Here is a 6,356-nt window from a genome sequence, read left to right on the forward strand (position 1 = left end):
GAGGAAGCCAGATGGTACTTTCAATTATGCCACATCTCTTTAGCTAGATCACCAAGTCCATTGGGAACATTTCCTATTTGCCACATTACTCCATAGGACAGTGTTGCCAAATTTCTGCTGTTATATAACAAGGATCCCATTTCCTCCAGCTTTATGCCATTTGTCTCTCTTTAAGCTCAAGGTCATTTAGGCTTTCAGTATCACTTTCTTTGATGCCCCTTTAAGCTTCCACATTCTCCTTGAGGCTCTTCTGACTTCCACCTGGTCCCAAAGCTACTACCATATATTTTTCATTGTTATTAATGTAGCACAAAATTCTGGGTACTAAAATCTGTTTGAGTATTTGTTGCATCACAAATCCCTGAAATACTGAATCCACTGGGTTCTAGACAAAGTCCTCCTTAGCCCTGTTGTTTGGTAAAAACCCGATGTCTGCTCTGTAATCAGGGGATTGATGATTCTGGCCACTGCAGCTAGCATCATCTCTGCCTCTTGTTTCACAGACATGAGGAGCCCACAAGACCATGCCTCTATTCCCTGATGGACCCATACTCCCTTCAGCACAAAGACCTCAAGCTTACTACATCTAAGATTGTGGGGGACAAGAATAAAAAAAATCCTTGTCCAAGTCTTGCATTTCTGATTTGAGATATGCTGATACCTAGCCTTCATTATGAGCCTAGAGGCTCATAGGAATAGGTCCTTGCTAGCAAAGAAGTGTCATGGGGAATTGGGATTCAAAATTCTCAGCCTTAGGACTTCCCCGGTGGCCCAGTGGGTAAGACTCCACATTCCCAGTGCAGGGGGCCCAGGTTCAATCTCTGGTCAGGGAGCTAGATCCCACATGCCACAACTAAAAAGATCCCGCATGCCATAAGTAAGATCCTGCGTGCTGCAACAAAGATCCCGTGTGCTGCAACTAAGATCCAGCCCAGCCAAATAAATAAATATAAAAAAAAAAAATTCTCAGCCTTGTGTGTCTTAACCAAATGTCCTCATTCTATTTCTCAGGATCCCACACTATCTTGCCGGTGTCATTACTTTAGTGCAGGGGTCAGCAAACTTTTTCTGTAAAAGGCCAGATAGTATATATTTTAGGCTTTTCTGGCCAACGTTCTCTATTGCAACTGCTCAACTTCACCATTAGAGAACACCAATTGACAGTACACAAATGAATGGGCATGGTTGGGTTCCAATAAAACAAAAACTTTTTTTACAAAAGCTGGTGGTGGGCCAGATTTGGGCAGTAGTTTGCCTGCTTCTGCTTGAGTGTAACAGATGTGTCAGGATGAGCATTTAATTGGTGTTGCAATCGAAAAACTTATATTGATGCCTTGGGATTGAGTTTCAGACGTATCTACTACTGTAGATAAAGCACTTTTAAAAATTGTGATAGAGGCCTTCCAATTTTTCTCTAGTGTTCTCATTTAGGCATTTTTTCTTTGTTCTTTTCTTTGTTTACACTCTCTAGTTTTGTCAGAAACTGCAGCACGTTTCAATTGTTTTTAATCATCATTAACCATAATAGTAACAACATGCTACAGACAATTCATTTCTCAAAACCTTGCCCTCCACCTGCATTCCATTCAGGACTGGCTATATAATTGGTAGGGACCAGTGCAAAATAAAAATGCAGGCCCCTGATCAAAAAACTGTAAAAAAGTTTTTCTTTCTTCCATGGTCTCTCTCTCAACTGTCTTGGAATTTTTAACTTGCTATTAAGTATCACATTTGCTCAGGCATGGGGAAAGTTGTGGTGCGTGTGCAGACCCTCCTAGGTGCCCAGGGTCCTGTTCCAGGACAGCGTAGTGCACAAACCTCCTTCTCCCCTGTGCCAGCACCTGGGTTCCCTTTTGGGGCAGAGGAGGGCAGCAGTCACTGGGCAGAGGTGGAGGAGCAGGTGGCCAAGAGCAGTCACATGAAGGTAGAGAGAGGCGGGGGAGGTGGAGCCGTGTGTGAGCTGAAGCTCCAAGTCCTTGGCACATGCTCCATGATCCCATGGGACTTCACTTACAAATTCTAAGATGAAATTTATTAAGAATTTCAAGACAGTGACTACATAGCATTAAACCCTAAGCATGGGGCCTTTATGACTGCACTGGTTGTATGCCCATGGAGTTGATACTAACTCTATTTCATCTTTCAATACCACAACCAATGATAATTTGTGTAACTATGCTTTCACTGAAAACCATGGATTACCATTTTCTTTTTTTTTTCCTCACAAGTAAGATATCCATGTACTCATTAAATAAATGGGCAACCCAATCCCAGATTCCCATTTGGAAGACTTGATTCCTGGGATTATTCCTGGTCTAATTACCGTATCAGTGAGGGTGCCATCCACTCAAAAGTGGCGATTAAATAAATTCAAGGAAAAGACCATTTACAAAATTGCTGGGCAGGGTTAAAGAAAAATAACAAGGGTAGTTTGTTAAGCACCCTGGAGTTAACTGGAGTGGAAAACAGTACTGCTTTTAAGTCTGAAGGGACGAAGACAGGGAGCTGTTTTCACAGAGAAAAATCTAGTTGTGGAATGACCAGACAGAAGCTGCATCATTCAATAGAGGAACTCATCCACTGCCAACCACACACCAGGAAGGAGGAAGCTGGTGGATAATTACCTCTACCTCTCTTTCTTTCCTTCTCTGATCTCCTCCTGCTGCCTCCCATTTGCCAACCGAAGTATTCCAAATGGCAGAGCTCATAAGGATCACACTTCTGAGGCACAGAACAGTATCGAGTAGGTTGTAAAACAGAAATAACAGAGCAAACAGAAGATACAGTGCAAGTCAAATTTCACTTATGTGCCTACTGCTGTACACCTAGCAGTACCCTATACAACCACCACCAAAAATAAAATAATAATAAATAATAATAGTGTAATTCTATGGATTTAATGTGCTGAAATTTCAGATTTATAGAGTCGAGTCAACCAATCCTCAAAGATTTTCACATTCTGAAAATTAAAGTTTAAGAATCTCTAACTGGAAACTAACTATTCAGCTGGCCCACAAATTCACACGTATCATCACTGGGTTAATCTAAAGAGTGAACAGGTTTCGGAATCATTTGTCAGGGAAAGTTTTTTGTTCTTTCTTTCATACAGTAATAATAATAATAATGATAATAATAGGCCAATTAGGCACTAAATTGAATTAATTCACGAGGATTTTTATGGCAGCAATTTGAAATGGATTGTCAGAGACAGTCTACAGACTCTCATATTATGCCAGGCTATTTTCATAACTATTTGGATTGTAACAGAATAAAGATAAAATATAAGAGGTTTGGAGGATAAAATACCTTAGCAAAAATATTGTATGTAATACAGATGTGATTACTTAGTAGGACAATTTATAATGCTCAAAGACGATCTCAAGAACGACTGCATATTTTAACAACATGAATGTATATCAATTCATTAGTATTTACTCAATAATCATAGTGTACAACACTGTTCTGGTCTGCTTGAAGTGCAGGGAAAGTGTTACGTACTTCTGCTTAAAAGCTGATTTACTGTCTTGCAAATTATTTAGAAAAACAATCACCTCTTTATCAATCAGAATTCCTATTTGAGAGTAACAGAAGCCACTTCAATTAGTTCAAATGGAAAAGCAGTTTATTTAAAAAGTATCTCATAAATCGCAGGAAGCAGGGAAGGGCAAAATATAAGATTTAGAGGTTTTTCATGTGAATAAACACTAAAACCACACCGCTGAAACTGGACCATGAGCATCAAACGCTTTATGTTTTAGCCACCAACACACCAGAAAATCTGGATTTCTTAATACATCTACTTCTTCACATTGCTTTCTTCTGAATCAAGGTCACACACTGGTGCCTCTGAATGGTGAACCTAGGTTTTTGTTTTTGTTTTTCTAGGTGCAAGAAAGACTAAGAAATTCATGTGCTGGCTACTTTTAAAAGGGTGGGAATAGTACACAAATAAAATTATGGCAAATACTCCAAACATTAGAAAGTCTTTAAAAAGGATTTCTGCATGATGAAATAAGTTGGGGCAGACCGACTTCCCACTATGGAAAAACAAAAAACAGGAGATTATGTGTGAAATAATTACTTTTAACATTAAATAATACACTTCTCAGTAACCCATAAGGCAAGGAGGATACCACAAGGAAAATTACAAAATATTATGAACTAAATAAAAATGAAAAAACAATGAACCAAAATTTACGTCTACCATTAACACAGCTCTTACAGGGAAATTTATGTTTTAAATGTTTATATTAAATACAAAGAAAAGTCTAAAATCAATGAACAAGGCTTCTACCTCTGAAAAAGCTAGGAAAACAAGAAAAAAGTAAGACTAAAGTAAATAGAAAAAAAAACAAGAAAGAGAAAGATCATTAAAATAGGAAATGGATAAATACAGAGAAAAATCATTAAAACCGAAAGCAGTTTTTCTAAAAAAGATCAACAGAATTTAAGAAAAAAAAGTAACAACACTGTAGTTGGATTGATCAAAAATAAATAAATAAATAAGAGAGAAGACAAAATCACCAATCACCAACAGGAATTAAAGAAGAGCCATCACCACAAATGCTACATACCTTAAAAACCATCAAATGCAGATATATTATGATAAATTCAAGCAAATAAATTTGACATCTTATGTGAATTACAAAATTTCCTTGAAAGGTACACATTTAAAATGATGCTAGAAGACTTATTAAATCTTAATAGCCCTGTATCCATTAAGGCCTTTGAATTTGTAATATAAAACCTTTCCACAAAGAACATTCTGAGCCCAGAAGGCATCATTGGTCAAATCCATCAGACATTTAAGGAAGAAAAAATATCAATCCTTCACTAAATATTTTAGAAAAACAACAAAGAAGGAACACACCGAAACTCATTTTATGGGGCAAGCATTATGATACCAAAACCAGATCAAGATATTTCAAGAAGAAAAAACTAAAGACTGATATCCATCACTAACCTACATAAAAACAGGCTTAACAAAAGATTTACCAAATAAAATATAGCATTATAAAAAAGGATAATACATTGGGACCACATGAGTTTCAGCAGAACTAAAATAGTGGCTTACCAATTAAAAAATGCATCGATGTAATTCACCACATTAACAGAATAAGGGAGAAAAAACATATGATCATCTTAATAAACCACATGATCATCTTAATACATGTTGAAAGCATTTAATAAAATGCAATATCCATTCAAAACAAAAATTCTCATAAAACTAGAACCAGTTCTTCCCTGGTGGCGCAGTGGTTGAGAGTCTGCCTGCTAATGCAGGGGACACGGGTTCGCGCCCTGGTCTGGGAAGATCCCACATGCCACGGAGCAACTGGGCCCGTGAGCCACAACTGCTGAGCCTGCACGTCTGGAGCCTGTGCTCCGCAACAAGAGAGGCCACGATAGTGAGAGGCCCGCGCACCGCGATGAAGAGTGGCCCCCTCTTGCCGCAACTAGAGAAAGCCCTAGCACAGAAACGAAGACCCAACATAGCAATCAATCAATTAATCAATAAATCTTTAAAAAAAAAAAAAAAAAAAAAAGGAAAGCATCCCTCGTGGAGACCTGACTTAAAAAAAAAAACAACAAAAAACTAGAACCAGTGAGAAATTCCTCAACCTGTTCAGGGTATGTATCAAAATCACATACAACTTCATGCTTAATGGTGAATGCTTCTACTCTATGATCAGAAATAAAACAAGATGTCCACTCACCAGCTCTATTCAACACTGTATGGGAAGCAACAGCCAAAGGGGGAAAATATAAATGCCAGGGGTTTGGAGGGAAAGAGGGATGAATAGGTGGAACACAGGGGATTTTTAGGAGAGCAGAACTGTTCTGTACTGTAATGGCTGAGACATACCATGACATATTCATCAAAACTGTAGGACGTACAATGCACATCAAATGTACCACACTGATGCAAGATGTTAATAATAGGGAAATTCAGGGGCACATGGGAACTCTCTGCTCAGTTTTTTGGTATACCCAAAACTACTTTAAAATATCAAGTCTACTCATATATATTTAAATAAATAAATAAGCAAATAAATAAAATGTGTGTAAGTATATAAATATATATATATAAATGTAAAAATGGTGAATCTAGTGAAGAGTAGAGGGTGTTACTTCATGTTATTCCACTTTTCAAAATAAGAAGTTGTGAGAAATCTAAGGAATATATGAAGAAGTCTTCAAAATAATATTTAAGAATACATACAATCTAAATATGTTAAAAATGTGTGTATCATCTTGGAAAAATCTAAGCCTGTCATATCCCTGCTTAAAACCATAACCAGCTTCCCACTTTTCCTAGGATAAAGACACAACCGCTCAACACGGAGTATGAGGCA

The sequence above is a fragment of the Eschrichtius robustus genome, unplaced genomic scaffold, assembly GCF_028021215.1.
Source record: "Eschrichtius robustus isolate mEscRob2 unplaced genomic scaffold, mEscRob2.pri scaffold_542, whole genome shotgun sequence".
Lineage (NCBI taxonomy): Eukaryota > Metazoa > Chordata > Mammalia > Artiodactyla > Eschrichtiidae > Eschrichtius > Eschrichtius robustus.